Here is a 27145-nt window from a genome sequence, read left to right as displayed (position 1 = left end):
GGCTTGTAGATCTGGCACTGACCACAAGACTCCTCCTTCAGTATTATTGCTTCGCTGTGATGGGCGACAGTAAGCTGCTTTTGTTGTACATTTACAAACGATGCCGGTTTCCCCAACAATAACAAACGCACATACTGTCAGCAGACGCGCGTGGCTTTTTCTTTTGCTATGAACTTGTCAATCATCAAAGCAAGGTAATTTTAACAAGAAAAACAATATGCATCGCATTAAGCAGCAAGAATGACAGCCTCCATTATGCAATTCCTACAAGGACTGAGCTGAGAGCTACATAATTTATGTATTTTAAACAATTCCAAAATAATATAATATGAACAATATGTGAAATAAACCTGTTGAAATTACTTGTTTTCCTTAAATATGTATTAATGGTAGAAATATGGAAAATTATTGACAATAAAATTTGTCTTACATCACTGCAAACATTACTATTTGTAAAGATATTACAAAATTTCAATGGTAATTCGTAATACTAAAAGTATGTATTTACATATAAATCCTAGCTTTGCTGATGATGACAACAATAATGTACATGTAATTGGCATAAACCTTTAGGTATTATGTTCCCAATCACATGAAACCAGAAGTATTTGACAGTAATAATCTCACTTTAGTAACGGTCAAATTACGTACATAAAAAAATATAAACGAAAACAAAAGTGGAAAATATACGCACACTCGCTTTCTCCCCTTATTTACCGCTATGCGCGGCGTTGATGCACAGATTCCTATAACGACTCCAGTACTGTGTGACTTAATATCGTTTCCTCCTTCTCACGTGAAAACTGCAGAGACTTCTATTGGAAATGCAGCAGGGCTGAAAGAAGTTCTGTTGTGAGAGTTGAATAGACATCTCTATGCACTCCTGCCTTCAGCTTGGATATTTAGGAATCGGTTCTGTAAAACTACATTTCAAGTGAAACGTGTCTTATACCAGTTTGGTCGTTAACTAGTCTCCTGTGGATTGGCCGCTAGTATTCGTCGAGCGTCTGGGATTGGGTATTGCTCTACTCTTCAAGATTCTGGTCTACGTCTTTGCTTATATCGTCGAAGCAGTGATGACCCAGGGTTGAGGAAAGCTTTATGGTGTTCGGCGTATGGACGTTCTTGACGAGTTTGGAGAATTGCTGCCCTCTGTCATCCTGAAATGAAGTCTACCCTGCAATCTTTCTGCAACCGACCTGTTCTTCGGAAAAGATGACCTGACGGCGCCCGAGTTAGCAAGAGAACAAGATGGTGTTACTGAATTTTCGTATGCATTAGAAAGGGTGGGTGAAATAACCGTATAAGAGATTAAGCACGAAATGGACTTAGCGCGAAAGGGCAGAACCTAGAAACGTGGCACAGGATTAAGCGCGAAAGGGCAGAACCTAGAAACGTAGCACAGGATTAAGCGCGAAAGGGCAGAACCTAGAAACGTAGCACAGGATTAAGCGCGAAAGGGCAGAACCTAGAAACGTAGCACAGGATTAAGCACGAAAGGGCAGAACCTAGAAACGTAGCACAGGATTAAGCGCGAAAGGGCAGAACCTAGAAACGTAGCACAGGTTTAAGCGCGAAAGGGCAGAACCTAGAAACGTAGCACAGGGTTAAGAACGAAAGGCCACAACCTAGAAACGTATCACAGGGTTAAGCGCGAAAGGGCAGAACCTAGAAACGTAACACAGGGTTAAGAACGAAAGGGCACAACCTAGAAACGTAGCACAGGATTAACGCGAAAGGGCACAACCTAGAAACGTATCACAGGGTTAAGCGCGAAAGGGCAGAACCTAGAAACGTAGCACAGGATTAAGCGCGAAAGGGCACAACCTAGAAACGTATCACAGGGTTAAGCGCGAAAGGGCACAACCTAGAAACATAGCACAGGGTTAAGCGCGAAAGGAACAAGGCTGAAACGGAACAAGCGCGAACTGAATTACCGCGAAATGAATTACCGCGAACTAATAAACGCGAGAGGTTTAAGCGCGAACGCTAAATGTGGAAACATGTGGTTGAACTATTGAAATTATCATATAAATTTGTTATAGATTTTGTGGTATTTATAGTTACTCAAAAGATTCGTTAATAAAATTTGGGAGTAAAATGAAGCTTTTAAATTGACCATATATCTAGTTAATCCCCTTCTTATACTCTGTTTTAAAATATTGAAGGGATACAAGAGGTGTAAGGGAATGTAAGACGGACAGATCGATTTTTTTATCTTTTTTTGCTCCGTTTATTACCTCAGCAAATTTCCTCCACCTAGGTTTAATAGTTCACGACATATCTAAAATTGGCAAGAAAAGACGAGCCCAAAGTTCTGATAAGAATCCTAAACACACTGCAATTCTGAAACATCCCCTTTGAAGCATACGTTCAATATTGAAGTTAAAAAATCCATGTAGAGAAATGACAAGTTTCCTTCATATTGAAAAGAGCCAATATAACGTTTCTTTGTTCTCCCATAGAGCTTTCAAATGCGCCGGAGTGGAAGCTGAATAAGGGAACATTGTAAATGTCAAGTGGTCCTCAGACCAGGCTACTCAAGAGGCAGAACTGTACAACTCCACAGAACGAAACAAGGGGATGCAGGAGTAGTGTTTTCGAGTGCCTCGTCAAAACTACCTCTACAGCGTATTGTTGCATTTAGTTTTGTCCATTGTTGTATGCAAGCCAGATGTGCAACAATATGACCGTGGTTCATGACAAAAATTTCTCACAAACTACCTACAAAACATTAAAATTATAAATACCTAAATTTTATACGAGAACTATGTATGTAATGAATGATTGAGACATTTGATCATGCTCATATTTTAAACAGTTATTACTATTATTGAACTATAGATACACTTCTCTGATTGTATTAGTTTCTTAGCATATATTTTTTTACAAACCTGAGTCACCCTACTAAGCCTTGTTTCCAAGCTTAATACAACACTAAAAGTACTGACTAAAAAGCTTCAAGAACTATGTCAATGCAGTAGTTATTGTAAATACTTAAACAGAATTCACGTAACGTTTACATCCTCTAACAGGATCTCCTTCAGACAAAGATTCACAATAAATTATATTTTGTGCATATATTTTATTAAAAATAAGTATACGATTACTTTCAATGAAAAAAGAGCGTATCTTGACTCGCAATAAACATAGAAAGCGTTCCGTTGCTTAAATTAAGACAGGAAGTGAGCCTAAAAATTGATATTTAAGCTTCAATGTATTATATAGAAGTTTTTCCCCTCGGTTTGAATGTCTCTGTACATGTAACATACACGTTCGGATACATGCTTCACGAAAATTAACATAAAACGTATTCATTTACTTGCAATTCTTTAAATAGAAATGCATTTCTTGCGTGGACAGGATAATAGGAAGCACATTGCAATGCAGCATTCATGGACTATTATATAACTAAGCCTGATTATGATCCCAAACTTATTAACCCGACTTATTTAACATTCCAAGATGTGTCTCCTTATTTGCATTAAGCTCATGCCCTCTATGTCTCTTCTGTGTAATCTACTCCCTTCTGCAATTTCATATCTTTGTTGGAACTCACTTCAGATTACTTCAGAGCGCTTCAGAAGAAAACCACACTGAATATTAATGTTGTGTGTGTCTTTGTGAGACTAATGTAAAAGTAGCGACAAGAGGAGATGAATAAGGGATCGTATTAAAGAAAATTAGATCCTGGGGAATAAAATTAATCTTGGTAATATTGAAGTCTTTTCAGGCCATACGCTAATGTTTATTTATGTCCTTTAAGGTGTAGACACACTGGAGAATTATCACGTGTCAAATTGTAATCCAATATCTAAAGTTTTGGGGTGTCCAACATTTCTTCTGAAATGGCATGTCCTGAACCAGAGCCAGCCCTACGGAGGGGCAACTTGAGCCACCTCCCACCCAACTACATATAAAAATAAATAAATGTTCAATGTAATTGATTTTTGTTATATTTATTTATTCATTGAAAACCATTTCTTAAAATCAGCAAATGTTCCCGGGTAATATCACCTTCCATTTACTTCCTTATGCCAGCTTTCCTATCTGAGTAAATCGCGTCGAATGGGCATGAACAGAATTGGGAAGTGCACACAGCTACACATCGAAATGGCGCTGTGTTAGACGGTGGGTGGAGGAAGCAGAAAGGCTCTTATGGATTTGATCAAGGGCTTTCGGACTCGCTTCGCACAAAGAATTGTGACATAGTAGCTACGGACATGCGCTGTTCCTTCTTCGTCATGTAGTGTTGCAATCTTTCCACTCCTTGCCGGTGTGACGGAGTCGAGAACAACCCATGCATCATTGCAAATTGAGGGATTTTTTCCTCCTCAGCAAGGGAAATTTTGATCTCTCTCACCTCACGCGCTTCTGAGCAAAGCATTGAAATCCGAATGAGGGGAGAGCGGGAAAGGAAGGAGAAATGGCGTGGCGTGTAGTGACGAGCTTATTAAACCATGCAAGGCCAGATGCGATGAGTGGGGAATACGTTGATACAGGTGCTGGAAAAATAGTTTTATAGAATGTCAGCGGTATGAATTGAAAGCATTCACAATGTCATACGAATTGGTGGATTTGAACGCTCTGACTTGTATTAGGGAAGTTAAACGAAAGTTTCAAATAATCAGAGTTTAAGCTTGTATTTTTGTCACAGAACAGTCAATCCAATTCTTTATTCAGTGCATACGACAATCTGTAACTTGTACTATTATGTTACCGATTTTTGTAAACGTGTTGGCAAGAACTAGTTTAATTTGATTAGGGTTCCGAAGATCCTCATTACAATGACTAAAGTGAATAAGTACATTAAAAATGGTAATTAACTTAAACTTGGGTTTCTGATGGGACATATTTACATTGAAGAAAGATAATATACATTATTATTAAAACACGGCAATTACACAAAATGCTGGCAATATTATTATCCTTTACAAACCATAGCAGTTTCTCGGTATAGCGTTGTGAGTGATTTTGTCAGGTCGTCGAATGCTGAATTTTCTACAGGTCACGAAAGAGACCAAACAACACATGTTCTCTCTGATCGATTAAAAAAATCACTAGGGTATTTCGATATTGTAATAAACCTTAATTTTTAAACTTTTCATGAAATATAACCCTGCTATCGTCTCATTATCAGGGAAAGGTGCGTCAAAACTTGGATTGCAAATACGATTAGCAGAAAGGGGCAGGAATAATTGAGTGGGAATAACAACTCTTCTTTTGGACCCGAGGCCAAGGTGCACACCCATAAACCCAGACCACGAGCCGCCACTGGTTCATAGGATGCTATTACTTCCAATTAAGCAACTAATCTGATATTTTCTGATTTCATGAACTGTTTTGACATACTTAAAAATATCCAAAATACTGAAATTATAATCTAAACGAAGTACTCCTTATATAAAAATTGTGTTCAAATACAGGGTGGGCACAAAGTTGCTTTCCCCAATAAATGAAAAAATACTTGTTTTGAGGAAAGCGACTTTGTGCCCACCCTGTATGTCAATCAAAAATAATTAATATGATTAATTGATTTGCTTTATTTTACTTCGCTTTTTGATCCACTTTTGGCTAATTTGCGAAGATGTGGATGAGTGATGACAGGATGAAATTGATGAATGGACCACAAACATCCATGCCTAGGCCGGGATTCGAACTCGGGACCCCCTGGCGGCGTAGGGCGATGTGTTAACCACTCCGCCACGGGGCCGGTAAAACCAGATAATATGTACTAATTGTTAACTATTGAATGAAATCATGTGAAAATATTATATTACATGAAGCAATATAAATTCATTACAGCGCTAAAATTTAATGAAAATAACCAAAAAGATAATATTTTGATATGGTTAGTTATTACCCCTTGGATAGGTACATCGGAAATGCAAAGAAACGCCAATTTAGAAACTTTTATTATACTCTCTTAGATTTAACCTTCACTTTATCCTTAATACTCTTACATAATAATCAGAAATATATCCATTAATGCTCGTATTGTGATGATATAAGACATCTCTATTTCGGAATAAGGATAAAAAATCTGATTTTGACAGACTACAGAAAAATCTGGTTATGGGGAACTCTATATATTGTATGCCCCAGGCCCCGCACCCATCTAGTACTGAACAAAAATGAGACCACCAAAGCATTCCTTTTGTAATCACCGCCATATTGGATTCAAATATGGCGGTCAGCAAAATGCGCCTGTCGTTTTATATTATGTGAATATTAATAGAAACTTGAAATCAACGACACTGGAAAAAGAAAGCTTCACAAATTACAAAAATACATTGCTTTAAAACTTTAAGTACAAAAGCAGAAATGTTAATGTGCAACATAGACTTTAACTGTATTTCTACGTTCTGTCAAATTCCTCTGTAATCATAATGCAATCTAAAACCATGCTTTTACGATAAATAATGCACGTATTCGTGTGAGTAGATTGCAAGTTGTTGGATGGCACAATGTTATAGCATTCTGTTGTAGCCGTAACAGTTTCAAGTCTACAACCATGGTAGACTTCACTTGTTTTTCTGAGACCCAAAGTAGGAGAACCTTCTGGAAAAACCACCAGAGGGAGTTGTTGTTACTTTAGTTAAGCAACTTCCAACAACGAGTACAACACTATCTCAACTGTTGCTCCAGTTCACCCACCCGTAAGATGAAATAATCCTCTTTAAATTTATTCTCAATTTTTTATACTTTTCCCTTACATGCGGCTCGTTAAGGCGTTCTAAACTTCTTATCAGTTTGCCGCAGTTCCCATGCTGCTAAGCCGATTATCCTTTGCGTCACTTCCTCTTGCTTTAAGTGCATCGATTTTACCTGGAGGCTCTTTCCAGGAAGGGATTGATCTTAAAATTCAGACGTGATTTTTCTGTGACATGTGACGGCCACCTTCTTTTCCCCTTTAAAAGCATAATGGTAAGGGCCAAATTAGAAAATGAAATGCACTGTTATAGTTAAAGTCCTGATTCGAACGTCATTGCTTCGAGATGAAGCCGACCGGGCGCGTATTTGGTTTCCAGCCAGGGCTTGCTTTTCCGAAAAGCTCTAATGTCACTTTTATCTGTAGCGTTTAGACATTTATTCATTCACTGCGATGTTATATTACAAAATAGCATAACACTAACACAATAACACAACGTTGCAAAGATAACGCTACCGAAACCTCATCTTCAGAAATCTCTAAAAAAACTGAAATGGCAACATCTCATTTAGTACACGTGGTCTTGACAAGTACTGTTAGTTCCTAAAACGTACGCTATTGGAGGAAAAGTTTTGAGGGGAGGATCTACTGGGCTCCACGTGGACTTGCCATATGGCTGGGAGAGGGAAAATAGTCTATCTGAACTTTCTTTGAAGTAAAGTGGCGCTCGAGTTAGGACTTCAACATTAAATAATAATTCAAGCGTAGTAAACTTGGGGTCACGAATATCCAGTTGCAAGATTTCAGATAGTTTTAGTGTTCCATAAGAATATAGAATATTTTGTTCTGTACAGCCCGCTGGACCTCATAGGCTCAATATTTTCCTTAACCAATACAAATAACAATATTAAGATTCATCTGTTTGTTTCATTTGGCTTCGCTTCTCTCCCATTTCTTTGCTACACTCTGTCCCGACTATCCCTGGAGCAAAGCTACGCATAACAGCAGGAAAGGTGTGGGCGAGAGGGCAGAGCGAAGCAGTAACGACGCTGATGTGATGGCTGGTAACTGCAGTCACTTTCCATTCCTCCACGCAATCGCATTCCCTCTTACGTGTTCATTGGTGGAGCCGTCTCGCCTCACAACTTGCGCAGACACTTGTTTTCATTCTCCTTCTCCAGAGATAATCGGAAAGATGAGAGCGACGATATGATGCAATTGATGAAGGGACGTTTGTTGATGGTGACGTAAAACAATATATTTAAAGATTCCAAGGAGCAAATCCATTTCTGCAGATACTTCTGCTATGATTATTCGTATTCTCTCCTTCATAGCTCTAGTTAGCAAATTGCAAAACCGCTGTTTATTGGAAACTTTTATGCACAGCCAGGAATTCGAACCAGGGACCTCTGTCGTGGTAGCGCGCTGTTCTAACAACTTCGCCATGAAGGTGTGCTAAAATAGTAATGATAAAACAAGTATTAATTAACATGTAAAATACATAGCTTAATCTCTTTATTAGCAGAAATGATGTAATAAATGATGCACCTGTAATTCGCATAACATTAATTTTTCTGTTACTCAGCTTGTCACAATGGATAGGATCCTCACAGGCAGTCAAAGTACAAAATTGGTTGAAATCACGAAAACACCATGAAGGGATATACATACCTCACATTGTTAATCTGTACTTTAGTGATGATGAGCCATAAATTTTAACCAGACTAGATTTTTCGCCTTGAAAATCAGAAAAAAAGCTTTATTCTCTTTCTTTGCAGACGCTAAACACCACAGTGCCGATCAACGAATGCGACTTAAGGTAAGTTGTATCAATCAGTGTTTACATAAGCTGTATTTACTTTCCCCGATTTTTATATAGTATTTACCTGACGCTGTTGCTTCCAAGTTTGTAGTTTCGAGTTATCTTTATCGAGGCTTATATATGAAGGTAAGGTAATCACTACGCAGTAATGTTTGGAAGTAACCAATAACTTTAAACATTAGTCGTTCGTTTTAGGATACTTCTGAAGAAATCATATTTTTTTCTGTTCAGTTTGCTACACTGTAAGTTGTTTCTCCTGCACCTTTAACTTACCCGAAGTGATGAGGGTTACAGATGATTGGAGAAGTTTGTTTTGGTACACTTTTTGTAAGGCTAATCTGGACTGAACCTACAGCTTAAAGTGTGATTCGAACAGCTATGTGTCTCCACCATAGGCGTGCACAGGGCGGAGGCAAGAATTGGCAGTCGACTCCTTAATACTCTCACTTGGAGACTTAGTGTAGAGGAGTGTTATCACCGTTATTAAACAATATTATACTCTATTAAGCCGACGAAAGTTCCAAGCAACTTTGAACGGGGAGGCAGGTGCATTACGTCCTATGAAATTTAATTGCGCAATGTCGTTCTTTAGCAAATTTCTTGTTATTAACACTCCTGCACATTCCATCCGTTACTTGTGTTGGTAGAATAAATTACCCATACATTGTGTAATCAGTAGCGGTAACAAAAGTAGGGAGCGGTTGGCAAGGACAGTTTGTTTTTTCGTTCTAGAAAAGGCGGGGCATCTACTCCTCCGCCACAAGGTACCCTAATAGCCGTTACTATTGGAAATTAATAATTTACGTATACTTGTTTTGAATCTGCTGCACGAAACCGTGTTTATGTGTAAATTAGTCTCAGACAGGTGAAATAAAGAAGGGGGAGCAAAAAACATTGGTGCCACGGATGTTTGGATTCTTGTAATACAGTGATTTTCGAAGGTCTAGACACGCTGTATATAGGTCCCTGTCCCATACCAATCAGTACGATAAAACAGTGAAATGGAATGAAGTTTACCTTTCTCCGATTGAGTTTTCATCAAGGCTTTTACCCCCCTAATCAGAGGGTCTGTGCACGCCTAAAGTCTCCACCGGGTATCGAACCCGGAATCTTTTGTTTACAAGGCAACAGTAATTGATGATTAGATGAAATTGATTAGTAAAGGAACATCCATGATACGTTGGGGATTTACATCTGTAATCTTATGGGTGAAGCCGTGAGTCAATAAGCTTTCTTTTTATAAAATAATTTCCCTCTGTTGACATCTTCTGCCCAGATCTTAAGGCATTGCATATTTGCACCATTAGATTGCCCATGGCGGAATAGTGAGAAAAACAGCAAACATTAAACAACATTAAAAATGAGAAACACTGAACCTGAAACAGTCGCTACACTGTAGTGTGTTATGTGTGTTGCCAAACTCTACGGCGAAGAGTGAACTTAAGTAGCACCGTAAGCAACACACACTATAGTTGAGAGTGTATTAGAAGATGTTTCATTTTTTATTGGAAGTAATTAGTGGCACCCTTCGCTAAATCATTCATTTTGAGTTGCTAAAGCAAAGCACTGGAATTGTTCAGTCTGGATTTAAACTGTAACCCGCTTATTGTCTTGAAAAAGTTTGAAATTCCTCGTTGGCGAATCGATGCACTATTTTGCTTTCCAAGGATATGGGTTCGAGCCATAATCAAGGTTGCTTTAGGTATATCTCTTCGTGAAAATCATGTAATCATTAGTCACCTGTCATGGAGACAGAAAAGCGAAGTACGGTAGGAAAAATATGAAAAATAAATTGAAGGAATTTATTTATGCGGGGAATCTCTTACAATAACGCTCAACTACGGAAGATGAGAATAACTCCAGAAATTTGCTTTTTTTTACGGATCACTGTTTCATTTATTTGCTGTCGGTTGTTTGCAATGGTGATGCTACTGTATTATGTTAAAACGCCTTAACTCTATTCGTCAATTTTCACGGAACCTCCTTCCCCGTCTGCGTTCTGTTTGCGGCCGTCACACCTAATTTTGTCATTGGACTTGACCAGTTTACGCATGCGCGCTTGCTTCAATGCTCTCGTCTAATGCAGAAACTGCTTTCTCTCCTGCGTTCCGCTTGCTGCCAGCACCCCTATTTTCCCCAAAGGACTCGCCAAGTTAGCGCGTGCGCGCTTACGTCAATGCTCTCGTCTATCTCCGGAAATTCTTCCCCGTCTGCGTTCCGCTTGCAGCCGCCACCCCTATTTTTGCGACTGGAATCGCCTAGATAGCATTTTCATTACAGTAATTTCATAAATTTCGTACAAGTAACTCCTTCGCATCTGTCCTCGAACATCTCGGTCAGTTGTATATCAGGGTGGACAATCATCTCTCAAAAAAGATATATTCAGTTAGTGCTCGTTAAAGACCAACCGTTTACGGTTCCCCTGGTTACCTCCAAGCGATGCCCTCATCCATCTTCCGTACGCTCGGATGCGGGCCGTCGGAAATGGCCTTTCAAACTTAAGTGTCTCCACATCCCTCCCCACCACCACTTCCCCCAGTTGCCATAGCAACAAATGAAGCTCTTGTTTGCACTAACCTGGCGAAAGATATGCAGGCGTGCTTTCGTCCCGACGGAAGGGAGTATTTTTGTACGAATTATGAACTCACCTTCATTTATAAATCTTGAATGTTAGTCTCCTCTTGCGAATTTTTTTTTCGTCCGGAAGTGAATTTGTTCACGACAAGAGTCTATATATTTCTTCTCTTTTTAAATTTATGTGATGTACAACTTAAGATTATCCATTAAGCGAGTTCCAGAAGCCACGTAAGCAGAATAGGTTCCTGACTGAGGTTACCCAAGCTGGAAATTGAACCTAGGGCCCCCGTGTAGCAGTCAGACACACACTACCGATTCAACCATTGCGATTTTTTTTTAAAAAATGAACATTATGTGAGAAACAATGTACTTTAGAAAATAAATTGTAACTGTAAAGGTAGAGATGTCTCACTTAGCAAAATAGTTCGTGCTCTTGCCAATGGTGCGAGAGGTTCCGGGTTTCATTCCAGTAAGACCTCAAAAATTTTCCTGTTGACTTAGTCAAATGGGAGCTACTTTGAATTGAATTGAATTAACCTTTTTACTGCGCGAGGTTCAGCTGTTGCTGGTCTACCACCTAACCCCAAAAAGCAAAAAGTACAGATTGAAATTAAAATGAAATTCAAGTTTACAAGGAAATGAAAGATAAGAAAGTACAATAAAACGCAATACATATAAAATCATAGACAATAGAAAAAATTGAGCAGTGCATTAGGATAAAAGAGTAATTTAAGTTGAAGAAATTTGAAAGAAATATAATAATAATTTTTGGTTAATCACATTATTTTCCATTATTCACATGTTGACTTATCTGGATTCTGATCGTTAACAGTGATTCACGGAGTACGTCGCCAAAACGTACTGATCAACTACATAACATTAAAATCATGCAATTCCTTTCGGGTTATTAATTGTTCGACTGTTTCTCCACCATTATCTTTCTTTAATATTAAAGTAGAAAAAAGTAAAGTGTTCCCCTGTGCTTTGCACAATGCCATGAAGGCGTATAGGTTGTGTGGAATTAGGACCCTACACTTTTTTATCACGGCTGAAGGTGGGGGTGATGTGATCAGCACCACGCACCTGGCCACCTTTACCTCCCAGAGTTTCCTCCAGGTACCCACTTTATACTATGCTGGCTGGGCGCCGGAGCCGCTTGAACAGGTGGTAAAAATCCCGGTTCTCCCCCGCTGGGGATCGAATCCGGGTCTCTCGCATGGTAGTCAGACACTCTAACGACTTTTCTTTAATGCCTTCGCCACAGATAAAATTCATACCGTGTGGCCAGAATTAAAGTTACCCAAATCAGAGCCCTCTGTAGCCTGTTTGAGGCATCGTAGAACTCAAAATTTGGTGAATCCACTATGAAGCGTTCTTTCTTATTTAATGGCATGGTGATCACTTCCGAACTTTTGTTCAGTACTTACGTTAAGTGATTTAGCTGAGTTATTAATTAGAAAGACATTTGTTAGGGGCTGGAAGTTGCGAGAAAATAATCTCTCGTTTATTGCAAGTTAGCAAGGTAAAGGCAAATCCATAACCAATTGGACCAGTTTACGTCCTTATTACAACCCATCATGGAAGTATAGCACCATATTTCAACCTGGTGGTGGAAAATTGAACTATTCTTCTATATCACCATACTCTTCGCCATGGTCTGCATAGTGGATTCACCAAATTTCAGAGTTCTACGATGCCTCAAGCAGGCTACAGAGGGCTCTGAGTTAAGTATCTTTAATTTTGGCCACCCGGTACATGTCAATTTATTTCAATTTCCATTTTCATAAGGACAAACAAATACAAAACATCCATGTCCGAGCCGGGATTAAAACTCGGAATCCCTGGCGTCGTAGCGCGATGTGCTAACCACTCAGCCACAGAGGTCGACACTGAGCTACCGCATGTTTCGCAAAATATTAGCTAATGTAATAAAACTGTAAAATCTCAAGTAGAGATATCTTAAGTGGAAGAAAAGGATTGCGCCTTAACTTAACGATCCAAATCCATAAATAAATAAATAAATAATAACATTTCTGGTATATTGTACAAACATCTAAACTACATCCATTATTTAGCTTTGTCCTGGATTTCTGCTTGTTGCTTTACACACCCATGGTTAATTTCCAGAGCAGATCATGTTAATGGAAACGAAACAAACCTTTGATATGATAAATTTACTTCAATCCTCCATGACCACGCAGGTAATATATATAACAGCCATGTTGATTGATTACAAAGTCTCAACCTAATTAATTATTCATTGGAATAGATTTTGCTCCACCATACTAGATACCTTGCAAACAGTTAATTTGAGAATAATTAATATTATCGATGGATATTTCATCTATTAGTCATGCACAATACCGCTGTTGTTAACGTTATGGTTTGTAATCAAAGGGTAACTTCTTTGTTCCCTGGTAAGATCACAATGAAGTCGAAGGCCACTACATGAAGGAAATGCACACCGCTCGGACATATATACAGGATGTCCAAGTATTATCTTTAAAACTTGAATTTTTAATAACTACGATGTTTGTTGTATATGATGCAGACCTTTACAAATTTATTTTCTCTGAGATGTGCATCTCAATGTGAGCACCGTTGGTTGCACGGAGAACATCCTGCTCAAATTCCATTTCCGTCCATGTACGCTGTAATACGTATGTCATCCTTGATGGTGTGGAGCGCATCGATGCTTCAGTTCCGTGAGGTCTGCAATATTTGTACGGTACACAGACAAAATAATTGTATGACTTTCTACATGTAACGGCCTTGTGAGCAATCGGTGATATCAGAAGAATGACGCATTTATGTTTAACTGGTGGTTGACGACCAACCTGTGTGTATGACTCTTGGGGAATAGAACGAAAGAAATAAGGGAATTGTTCGTAGTAGTGAACATTGTCGATGTTGTGAAATGTAAGTTTATTGATAATTATGTCTTTAATATTTCAAAATATTGGAGTTGAAGATATAGTTTCTTTCTTCTGTAAATGTGAGTTGATTTTCCTGAAGGTGGAAGATTAAAATATCATCCATGTTGTGTGTTTATTATTTTGAAGCTGCGTTGTTGTGATTAGCTATTAAGTGAACATTAATTATAGCAACTGAACTGATTAAAGTTTTCTCACACGCATAATAGCGATGTAGAGTGACTCGGTGTTTCTCTATGTTGCCAGAAACTGAGAAGTCCGATTGAGAAGAGAAATATAATTACCAGAACTTTACACAGGTGCGTGTCATACATCATCCGCAACAAACAGCATGTAAATATGTGACTTAGAATTGGAGTTATTAAGAGTTGAAGTTGTAAAGATAATTCTCGGACACCCCGTGTATATTTTTAAACGGACACAGAATTTATTGAGCTATTGGGTTGATTCATGAGTTTGTTTTTTCACCGTGATAATGTATTTTTATTTAATACTAATTTGATATGAACAAATGATATAAATTAATCAGTAATATATTGTCCTTCATTGCCTATGACTCGCTACCAACGCTGAGGCATATTTTAAATTCAACATCTGAAGAAATCAGCTGACTCAGGGTTCAAAGTATCGTCAAGCCAAGTTTGAAGAGCATTTTCGACACCATAGGAGCTTTCTTGAAGATTGATGGATTGAGAGATGAAAAGGTAGCAATCCGAGGGCACAAGATCGGGGGAGTAATCGGGATGTGGAAAAAATACCCAACCAAGCTCCTGGAGAGCAGCTTTTGTCATGTTAGCGGAGTGTGGGCGTGCATTATCGTGTCGCAGCACTTGATGCTGTCTTCCTGGCCAACTCGCTGATTTGGTTGTTTTCGTTTAAAGCGTGCGATATCCTGAACCTGACTCATGGAATGCAAATGTAGCACGATGGTTGAATGCTCACAGTTCATCACATTTGCTAATTCTCGAGTCAACGGATGTGGATCCTCGTGGATTAAAGGGTTTAAACTGTTTTCATTAAAGCTCGATGGTCTTCCTGAACATGGAAAAACGTTTAAGTCAAAAATGCCCTCTTTGTAATGGCAAAACCATTTTCTTGCCCTGTTTTCCCCGTTGGAATTCTACCCGTACAAGGGACAAATGTTTCGAGCTGCCTTTGCCCCTATGTTAAACTCAGACAGAAGAATATATCGGAAATGTTCATTTCCCCCAGCTGGACACTTATTGTTCTTTAAGCCCATAAATAACACCGTCTTTCTTTAAATCTGTAAAATTCAATGCGTATTCACAAGCACAACAATGCCACCCCAATTGATGAACATTAAACGATAAACAAACTCCTAACACCGCAGTGTTGCCATACTAAACACAAACGCTACCAACTTATGCATCAACCCAATATTTTTTTCATCCCATCCCGTATATGACCGTAGTAAGGATGTGACTTTTCAGAAGTAATGAAATTAATTTGAGAGAAACATATCTAGTTTATTTTTTATTTTCTATTCTTAGCACCAACACTTACTCTTCCTTGCTTCGGATACTTTGTTACGTCACTGGAGTGGAAAGGGTTGTGTACAAGTTTTATGCAAAGGGTCTCCCGGATGGAGCACTAGTATCGCTGTTGCTTTGTAATCTAGGGCTTCGATCCCCGTTGAAGATTCCGATCCCACTTTAAACTGTACGTCCAGTCAACATTTGCCCAGCGGTGTATAACTTTGGAAACATTTTATAAAAACCGTCTTCTTGACAATCATCAATATGTGCTGCGTGGTTACATACACATATAAAACTGCAGTTTTATAGAACACAGGGACACTTACAAGAACAATACATTAAGAAAGTTGTTTTCTTTGATGTGTTGTACACAGTGTGAAAATATTTGTATGTGTGGTGTTCCTACACCCTGTGTGTGTGTGTGTGTTGCAAAACTATCTCAGCTATACTCTAGAATTGCTTGATTCATTAGTGTGATTCCACTTTGCTTTACTGCCACTAATGGCTAATCTCAAAGATAGAAGACCTATCAGGAGAATATGTGAACTGTACAACAGATGTTCCGAAAGGGAACCAAAATTAGATATATTTCACATGCCTATTGGGACATTCAAAAAAGTTATTCAAGGAATGGAAGAATAAATCTCAACAATGTAAACATAAATTTTTTGTAAATATATATTTATTTTGTAGTTTATACTCAATTACATATGTTTACGTACTTTCTAGTGTGTCAATTATTTACAGGTCCTTTATTACACACATAATTAATGTATTTCTTCAAGGTAAATAACTTCTATCCTTGATTTATACTGTTTATTTTATTTCCATATTTTATGTAATTTATAATATATTATATTAGTATCTACATATATATATTGTACATGGTGGTAAAGATCTGAAATACTGAGTGTAAAGATAAATACGTTGTGCATTGTACTTAATAATTGAAACATTGTATTCATGTAGGCTATTTTTGTAGATAATAGTTAGATATTTTATTCCGTTGTCTTCAATTAACATGTATTATTATAACGCGGTTTGTTAACTGTTGTATACACATGTAATTCAGCTTTGACATGTTTTATGTTTATTTACATTTCTGCACAATAATATTTCTTATCAAACTGTAAATTTACAAACGCAAAGCATGAAATGAAGAACACTGTAATTAGGCATTCGCCTGCTGTGTTTAATAATAAATAAATAAATAATTAAGAATAGCAATGAGATAGCATTGATAAATCAACTATCGCAAACACACAAGAACAGGACATTGTTATCGTTTCATTAAAACACATCCGCTGAGTGGATGTAGGACCTGCATTTTTTCTCCATAACGAGAATGATGTTATAAGCAACACGCTCCGGCCGTCTGTAACCCAGATTTTGCCATTATTGATTTGGTCTGTTTTACTTCGAATTTCTGCAACTTTTGGCTAATCGCGACCACGAGGATGAATGATGATGTGACGAAATCGATGAATGAAAGGACGAGTCCGTGTCGCTTGCGACGAGGCTTCTTATCGGTTCATTTCCGCCGCGACATGTCAAGACCTTCCTTGGTGGGTTTTCCCACGATCCGGAGTGTCATTACCGCCGCGCGCATGTGTGTTTATGACGTTGAACAGCTCCAGCAGTGTTTATCTTCGATTGAAAAGGAAGTTGATTGGTAAATGAATGTAAGATGAAAGTATATATGACGGATATGCATTCGGAAATTAGTATTTATGTAAAACTGAGACTTGAGAGAGACAGATGGCTGAGAATATGGAAATGATAGAAACAACGCGTGGAATGCCTTCGAGCCTTTGCATACCTACAAGAATTCATGTAACGTTTGTATTGTTGTTGTGCAAGTGTATCGAAATATTGTGTTTATATATACGTAGCTATTACTTATATAATGTTTACAAAAAATTACACTGTATTTATAATGTGTTTGACGATTTTATGTAGTGTATGATAATTAAGTGTAATAGGCTGGCACATTTATATTGCTTCCAAAGTGTACATTTACGTAGTACTTGTAGAATGCTTTCAATATTTTAACAATACTGTACTTACAATGTTTTTTTTGTTACAATTAACGATAAATGATTAATAGGATAGGCTGATACTGATTTATGTATTTTCTGTTGTGTAATAAAATTGATACAAGTAATCCTGTGTAACGTATTTTGAAATAAGTAAAGAAAAGTCATATTTGACTCTCTGGGTAGGTTTAACATTTTAGTGTAAACACAGCTGTGCATCGTCATAGACACAGGTTTGATATTATGTTTTAAGTCCACTTTATGCACTATGCACCATGTGGCCATAAACACACGTGCGCGCGGCGGTGATGATACTCTGGATTGTGGGAAAACCCACCAAGGAAGGTCTTGACATGTCGCGGCGGGAATGAACCGATACGAAGCCTCGGCGCAAATGACTCGGCGCAAAGGACACACACAAAGAATACTCATTTCCAGGCCGGGATTCGAATCCTGAAAGCCTGGCATCAATTCGCTATGGGGGCCGGCACCATTAATAGGAGGCTGAGCGAGTTCAAGAGCCATCTCTATGCAGACATATGAGATCGCCAGGAATCGGACCTGACTTACACAGAAGCCAAACACGCTACTGACTAGACATCCACTGCTCCTATAAACTCACACAAAATTATTTCTAAACATTTCATGCACATAATTTACATATATTTCCCTTACACCGAAAATACAAGCATGTACCATGTTTTTGTCCAACCTCAACTCTGATATACAATGAGGCTTTACCAAGACTTAGGCTTCCACGACAACAGCACGTGTTTCAAAGCTCTCAGATTCCCACAAAACACCGCGAGGCTAGTTTGAAAGGGTAATTTATCCCCTTGTAAATTTACAAGGTTTCTGGTGGAAGACGTTGCGCCAGGCGCTGCAGGCTTAGGGCGAAGGGCCATTCGTTCGTAGGGATTGTTCGTAGGTTTAGGTCCATGTTTATATTTTATCGTGTTTCGAACCGCGGGAACAGATGGCACTGGAATAGCTTGTTTCGTGGATGTGCATGGTGTGTGATTTAAGTATATAACTTTGTCGTGAGCATTGTTGAATCTTGGAATCGTCCATTTAAATAGGTCGTGTGAGAAAATCTCTTTCTTAGTTGCCTTTAGATCTTCAGCGAATGTAGTAATTTCTATTAAGCTCCTGAATCGTCTTATGTTTCACATCGAAGTTAAATCGTAATAATTGAGCTGCTCCTAACACCGCAGTGTTGCCATACTAACATAAGTTTCGTTTTGCAGCTAAAACATCAGAGCATGCAACTGTGTACAATTCAGAACGCCGAACCGAAGAAAGAGGGTTTGGGGGCGCGACCCCCCGAATTTGAATGGAAAAAAACATAAAAATTTGGAGTTTGCCCCCTTCTGCAAATATTTTGTGATTTTCAGGAGCAGTGGGAAATATAACCAGATCTGGTTCCAAAAGAACCCAGTTGGCAACAATGACCACGTGTAAACATTGCACGACAGCGAATTTGCATTCGCTTCCCAGTCTTTCACTGGATACAGGCGAGACGTGCCAGAAATCACCTATTCGAAACATTCTCTGAACGTTAGATCTGGAAATATTATCCCAAATTAATCTGGTTCAAAACCGTCTGAAACTGACTTCTCCACAAGTCAACTACCAGGAAATTTCTTATTTATTGAAGGTATGGCGACATTATCTCTCCAAAGTTATAAAGTTATTTTCCAGATCTCAAGTGGTCGAATATTTGATGAAGATGAAGTTAGCTCTCAAAGGCTACAAATCTTTTGCATAACTTACCCTGTTAAAACTTCATGGAGATGAGAGTGAAGTAAGCTCTCAAAAGCTATAAACATTTTCCAGGACTAATCTGGTAGAAAACGCCATGCATATAAGTGTGAAGTTAGCTCTCTCTATATAAATCTTTTCTAAAACTTACCTTGTCGAAACTCCCTGAAGATGAGAGTGACGTTAGCTCTCAAGAGCTATAAATCTATTCCAGAACTCACCTGGTAGAAACTAGCTGAAGATGAGATATCTCTAAGCCAAATTAACCACGACTTGGAGAAAGAGAATCGACATGTAGAAAAGGGAAGCAAAGAAAGAAGCGGATAAAGACACATATAGGAACCTAGAGGGAAAAATGAACCAAATCAGGTTGCTGGATTGTGAAACAAACAACAGCATTTATTATATCTTGGTACTTGGCCAAAGGTGAAATTTCATATCCCTGATTCTTCGATCTATTGGGTTGGAATATACCCCCCCCCCTCATATTAAAAGTTGTTCCATTTTTAATATGTGGGTAATGTGTAACTATTGCTAACGTCTCCTATTTTTGTGCTAGTTTTCAGGGTTGCCAGTGTATTGTTTTTCTACCAACTGTCTAGCATAATTTTTATGTTACGAAGCAATCGATCAGGGGATTTGTAATGCACTAAGAAACAGAAAGAAAGATTTCTGTTACTGTGAGTATTGTTCAAAAAAGCTGTGGCCCAAGTGCGAAATTCCGCAACATAAATTCAGTTAGTCAAAATAACATGTCGGCCTGTATTGTTTACGTTTCATCTGCAGCAACAATATTTTTATTTCATTATGAATATACAATTCTGACAGGAGTGGTGGTTTTAATGTGAATTACTACTGTACTACTGCCGTTCTCCGTTCAGGAGTGGTTAGCACAGCGCACTGCTACGCCAAGGCTACCGGGTTAGAATCCCGGTCCCGGTCTTTGTGAGTCTTCTTCATCAATTGCATCATATCATCACTCATCTTCATCATCGCGATTAACCAAAAGTGTCAGAGAAGCGACGCTAAATAACAAAAATTAAATCGACTACTGTGACAGCGCTACTGGCAACGCTGCAGCCAGCAGGTGTTTTGAGGAGCATTAGACAGAAGGGAAGCAAATAGTCCAGATTAGCACTTCACCTACTCGCGTAACACAGTAAACCAAGCACTTTGAGCGCGAACAACATTGTACTAACCTCTGTGTCGGAGTGGTTAGCACAGTGCACTACGATACCAGGGATCCCGGATTCGAATCCCGGTCAGGTAATGGGTGTTCCTTGTGTGTTCCTTCATAAAGTTTATCATATCATCACACATCACTCATCCCTCATCTTTGGGATTATCAAAAAGTATCAGAAAATCGATAAAAAGTAACTACATCAATCAACCAACAACAAGGAAATCGTTGGAAGCATTTACATTCAACGTTTTTCCTCATCTACAGTTTTTTGCAAACTTCAAAAATCGCTTCCCCGTGCCAGTTGTAAAGCTAACAGCACTCTGCGGTAATCGACACCCATATCTTTGAAGTGTGGCGTTCTTTAAATCAGACTGGTTCTCTTCGTATAACAAAGCAAGCTTTAATCATGGCCGTCAAAGGAACGCGAAGACCCTCATGTTAAAGGGTTAACATTGGGATCGAGTCTGCAAGAGAGTGAAAAAGAGAAAATACACATCCTTTGATTTCAAATGGAACCACATCAATGGTTCTTGACAATATTATACAATGTAGTCTGAGAGTAAACGACAATATTGCATCCCACTTGAGAACAAAGCGAAACGCTGTTTGGGAGGGAATTATTCAAGCTTAAACGTACGGCTGTGTTACGCTCTGTACTTTCCAAAAAGCGTATGATTCCAAACTGTTATAGCTCTCTTAATTGTATGGCCAATTTTTGATGGATGCATTTCAGTTAGGAAATTTAGTTTGACTTTTATGCAGGAGACAGGTGAGTGGAGAAGGTTACATAATTTAGAACTACATAATTTGTATTCATGTTCAGATATTATTAGAATGATTAAATCAAGAAGACTTAGGTGAGCAGGCCATGTGGCACGAATGGGAGAGGAAAGTAGGGTTTACAGGATTCTTGTTGGGAAACCTGATGGTAAGAGACCTGTAGAATGGGCAAGGCGAAGAGGAGGGATAACGTTGAGATTTACCTAAAGGAAGTCGGTAAGGATGGATTGATCTTGCCCAGAATTGAAACAGGTGATTGCTTCAGCCATAAAACTTCGGTTTAAGAATACTAGAGCGTTTGTTAGTTAGGAGCTCATATAGCAATGGACGTTGTCAGGTGACTAACATATTAAAGTCTCTGTAAGAAGAAAGTTGTGCTACAACCTCCTTCTAAGAAAATGGCGAGATTTTTTTTAATATATATATTTATTTCGGAGGCTATTCATGATACCAAGAAATGTTTCAAATAGAAAATGTTATCTGTGAAACTCTCTGCATGTTCTTTTCTCGTTATGTTTTCATTTAACTTGCAATTAAACATCTAAAATTGAATTTTCAATGGAGGCTACGTAAGACTAAACCCGAAAGCTTTGGAGGTCCATCAACCTTGGAAAGTTAGTTTCACTTAACACCCACCCCTAGCAAACTCACCGCATCAGGGAAAATAGCAGTGGTATTTGCCTCGTTTGGAGTAGCTTAAGTGAAGTTTCTTGTCTCATTTGATCCGAAAGGATCGCAACGTGGCTGGGTTTGCTTATGGTAACGCTCGAAAGATCGCATACAAAGAAGATGAGAGGATGATTTCAGGCTGGAAGTTTCCCCTTAATATCTCAGCATAAACACATCCAGAGCTCACCTAGCTTCCGGGTGGAGGTAAAAACGATGGGACGTAGATAGCATCACCTTTACCATAGCTAAGATACTGAATACATGAAGCTGTACTTTCACAACGCAAATACTTTCGGTGCAACGCGAAACAAATATCTTGGCATCTACTTATAGCGTAACATACCCCATCGCTACGAGTAGAATCTTGCTCAGACTTGTCAGAACTTGCTCCTAGATTTTGTTGAGAAAGAGGTTTTTACACAGGAAGCGGCCGTGGCTCACCTGGGGGGAGGCGAATGAAGGTCTGGGCAACATGAACAAAACCAGGAAGCAAGGGTATTTTTTTGATTGTCATTACTGAGAGGAGTAACCCTGCGAGGGGAGAGTCTATTCGTACCGAACTGGGTAAGTTATTCCTTTTCCTGTAACCTGCCATTGTCAGTCAGAAGGGTTGGGACTTCAACATCTGTCATGTCATTTACTTGCTTATTAGTTTACTTACCTTACATCTGGCCCTTTTAGGGCCATCGCAGCCACCAAGTCTTGTAATTTAAGGATGCCCTATAACCCCATTGTTTCGATCCCCCGTTCTTCTCCCTGTCTTCTGTTTCATCTTCATTTGCTATGTGGGGGTGCAAGGGGTGACTAATCCATGTAATGTACCCAACAATCAACCTCATTGTTACGTAGTACACCCTGGACTGCATTTTGCAGACAAACGAGGCTCTGGCGTCTGGATCTACGGCCAGTAATATCCTCTGTAGGGATGTGTGTGTGTTGTCCTTGTGTGTACTGAGCACCCGTTTATATACTCAGCTTTTAACCCAGGTAAGAACATTTTAGTCGTCCGACATTAGTTATATCTTAGTTATGGTAAGGGGCTGGAAATAACCTGAGTGCTGACACACCCAAAATTTAGATTTCAATCACTCAATCGATTCATTTATTATGTATTTGATCTCCCATCTCCTCAATATGTCCATACCAACTCATTCTTGCTCTTCATATTTGCTAGTTTAATAGTTACTACAACGTTTGTCCCTGTATTCTCACACCAAATTACATAATCTTCATTTTGCGCAGTTACTAATTACCATCTTATTTCATAATTAACTATCATTATTCTTGTTTTAACTGTTTAGAGTTTGTTTTGATATTAAGAAAATTGAAATATAATTACGGCGAAATGTATTTTTTTTTATTCTTTTGAAATATTTCTATGACGTTTGCTCTCCATATCATTTATAAGGAATAATTCAGCTTGCTGAAATAGCAATATTTCAAGGGCGGGGGATGAGATTTTTTGAGTTCACCCCCCCCACCCCGATATATATTCAAAATAATAGTTCTAAAAGCATGTTTAGGGTTTTCTAATAAAAACTATATGATTTTGAAATGAAATAAAATAAGAACTATTTCAGATACAACCGAACTTTTTATATTATTTTGAAGCATAATTTATTACATTATGTTTTGAATAACACATCATTTAAGTGTTCACCTCGACTTCGTGAACACGAGGGAATTCGATGAACCAAATGTTCTATGACTTTGTGCAATAACTGGGGCCTAATGTCACGAATGCAGCGTTCGATGTTCAATTATAATGCATCAAGGGTTCGTGGTCTGTTTGCATAGACTATAGATTTCAAATAACCCCACAAAAAGCAATCTAAAGGAGTTAAATCACAACTTTTTGGAGGCCAACTAACAGTTGCATTTCTTGAAATTATCCTTCCACCAAACTGTTCTTGCAATACGTTGATAGTGGTATTAGCAGTGTGCCATGTGTCACCGTCTTGTTGGAACCATATGTCCTCCAAATCAATTTAATCTAAAGTTGTCCACGAAAAATCTGTTAATATCAATCTGTACCGCTTACCAGTTACTGTAACTGCATCTGCTACCTCGTTTTAGAAAAAAAAATGGTCCGATGTTGCCACCATGCCATAAACCACACCATACAGTGACCTTTTCCGGATACAAGGGCTTCTCGTGAATCTTTTGTGGATTGTTTTCACACCAAAAACGACAATTTTGTTTGTTAACAAATCTACTTAACCAGAAATGAGCTTCATCTGAGAAGATAATTTTTTGCCGAAAATTGTGATCCGTTTCAAGTTCAATAGAACGTCTATTTTCATAATTTCTTTGGATAATAACCAAACTTTCTTGGAGCGTGTATTTAGCCATGATGAATTGTCACAGTATACTAAACACAAATGACAACCAGTGACATATCATTCTTATTGTACGTAAAACCCTTTATAAACATTGCTTTTCTGTAATCTACTGTTACATCTCAAAGCTCTCTGATTTCTTGGCTACAGAAGTGTTTTATAAATTGCTAAATGCACTGTTTTGTATTGTGTATTAAACTTTAATCCCGCTCAAAGTCAACCATCACGCATTCAAAGTAAGTGACATCTACTGCAAGCGACGCACACTCAGGTGTGGTATAAACAAAATTTGGGTACCAGAATTGAAGGAAAAAAGTTTCGTTCCAACCGTAACGCAAGTCCCATGCTGCGTTTGGGATCGAACCAACAACCTCTAGATTGAATTGGGTGATGCAGTTATTTCTCATTCATCTCTCAGATGGTTATCACTCGCTTGGCCTAAATGTGATAAATGCAAGAGGTTACTTTTTAAAGGAATGGCGATAGAAATTAACTTAGGTTAGATATGGGTTTTATACTCTCCATGACTGAACCGATATGGATTCGTTTAGAAAAGGATATTACTTGCCTTACAAATAGATGAAGATTGTTCCTACACTTGTCCTCTCAAATGTACTTGTCTGACCTCCCTGTCAGACATCGATTCAATCACACACCATCGTCCAATAATTGTTCTCCACTTTGCTTCTCTCTCACAATCCGCAGACCTTACTCTCTCTCGTATTCTCGCCAACTGATCACACCTCCTGACAATTCCAACACTCATTCCATACCCGTCTCCCAGCATTCCTATCTCTGCTACCTGCTATGCTAAGACTTTATACTTCTTACCCAATACCTTGGGTACGATACGCAACACTGATATCGGGAAATCATTTGTACATTTGAGTCGAGAGCTTTCAAATGATCCTGTATTAAAAGTACGCACATGTGAAATATTTCTTGGAAATATACGTTTTCTTTCCAGAACTGTGAAAATAAAATATTCGGAGAGGAAATTCTCAATGTTTAAATAAAAATATATATATATATACTGTTTATGAAAATTAGATCCAGAATTTTTTTCTTATTTTTTTTTTACTCTTGCACTGATGCCGACCTCCGAGGAGGAGTAGTTAGCAGAGCGTGCTACGACTCTAAGGGCTCCGGGTTCGTATCACGGCCTAGGTAGGATGAAAAACACACGAGAATGAAAGAAAGAGGGAGATAAAGGAAGAATACAAGATCAGAAACTAAGGAAAAATGGAAAGAAATTGGAAGATAGAAAGAATGAGATTAGAAATGTAGAGGAAGAAAGAGAGGGGAAGGCGAAAATAATTAGAGAGCAAGGGAACAAGGTGCGAAAACCTGGGGGGACAGGAGAGATTTTTCCCCTCCAAAAATCTTGGCTTTAACAATCCTCCCCACCAAAAATTTTCGCAAGGGACAGTTTCTGTTGTAACAACAAAATATAAACAGTTCCTTTTGACTTCACATATACTTTACTAAGGATAATATCGAGTACACACAAAACAGTATGGTTGTATGTGTCCAATGCTCTCTCTCTCTCTCTCCCTCAAGAGATCATTATCAGATCTACACATACGAAAAATGACAGTAAAACAAGAGTGCAAAATAAAAATAACAATGAAATCTAATTGATTTACATGAATAAAAAGCTAAAACCAAATTAAGTAACATATCATAATAAAATAACTTCAACTAAAGTAAAATCTCGTTAATCCGGACCAAGATTAGCCGGACTTCGCTTAGAAGTCAACGAGAGAACTTTCCAAAGAAGAGGCAGTCAACCACTGATGAAATTCTGTTTCCCGCAGACTTTGTACTGTACTGCATAGTGGTATAGTGTATTTAAGCCTATGCCCTTTAAATGCATCATAATAAACGTGTTTTGTTGCTATAAACGGAGTTTTAATGCACTTTCTACTGTTCTTTTCGGTTATTCAGTTAATCCGGACTTTCGTCAAACTGCTCAACTTATCCCCCCCATTAGTGCGGATTAACGAGGTTTTACTGTATTCCTTAATTTCTTTACATTTATAACCAGTTACAAAAGGAACTAGTTTGCTACTTAATAAATAACTGGTGCAAATAAAAGTACCAAATTCTTTGTGTGTATTTAATAATAATAATAGCAATGTATTTTTAATTATTTAGTATATCATCCTTACATTTAATAATATTGAAAGTATTTCATTTCATTTATTTATTTATTTGTCCACCAAAGGACGGAAGTCCCATTTACGTTGAACATAATATACACAAAGATAATGTTAGTAATAAACACAAATGTTAACAATAATGTTAATATTAATACATAAAATAAAAACTAAAAATATGTATATCATTATATGTATATATAAGTTTGTAGATTTAGATCTTCTGCCACAACAAGTGTCCAATGATTTCGCATCCTGAGAGATACAGAGAGTGAGAATCCCAGTAGCCACGAAATCAGATCTCTCTATAAAATATTCCATCCATCCACTGCGTGGTGGCGCCAATATTTAAAGTTTTTGAAGTCCTTGGAAACGGGAGACTCCTTCATGAAGCCCAATGGTGACATGAGCCCGGAATCCACCCGTGAATTAGACATGTGGTAACTGGAATAAAGGCATCCTCGCCGCACCCCTCCCCACAGACCCTCTTGTGTAATAGAATCTAGATGGGATCGCTGACACGGGCAGAAAACCGAACTGAAATCGGGTGCAAGGGATGCTCGTGTGGTTAAAATGGGGGCGGTAGAGGTAGGGGAGACGCAGCTAGTGTTGCCACCTGGAGGGAAATTTCTAGCGTTAGGCTATATATCGTCTGCACGTTACTATATATTGGCAATATATATCGTAGCGGCGATATATAAAGTCGTCACGATATGTATGGTGTAGGCGATATATATG

General features: G+C 38.4%; 1 protein-coding gene across 1 annotated transcript in view; it reads left to right on the top strand.

The window, feature by feature from the left end:
* Window positions 1-8427: 8427 nt before the first annotated feature.
* LOC146001938 (ras-like protein family member 10B) overlaps window positions 8428-27145 on the top strand; it is a 301135-nt gene continuing 282417 nt past the window's right edge. Inside the window, exon 1 of the mRNA XM_083139659.1 lies at window positions 8428-8471. The gene's annotated coding sequence lies outside the window, so the exon portion shown is untranslated. The remainder of the gene's footprint in view (window positions 8472-27145) is intronic.

This window comes from Lepisma saccharinum, chromosome 18 (genome assembly GCF_977018435.1).
Source record: "Lepisma saccharinum chromosome 18, izLepSacc3.1, whole genome shotgun sequence".
Taxonomy (NCBI): Eukaryota; Metazoa; Arthropoda; class Insecta; order Zygentoma; family Lepismatidae; genus Lepisma; species Lepisma saccharinum.
This window is presented reverse-complemented; position numbering and strand designations above follow the sequence as displayed.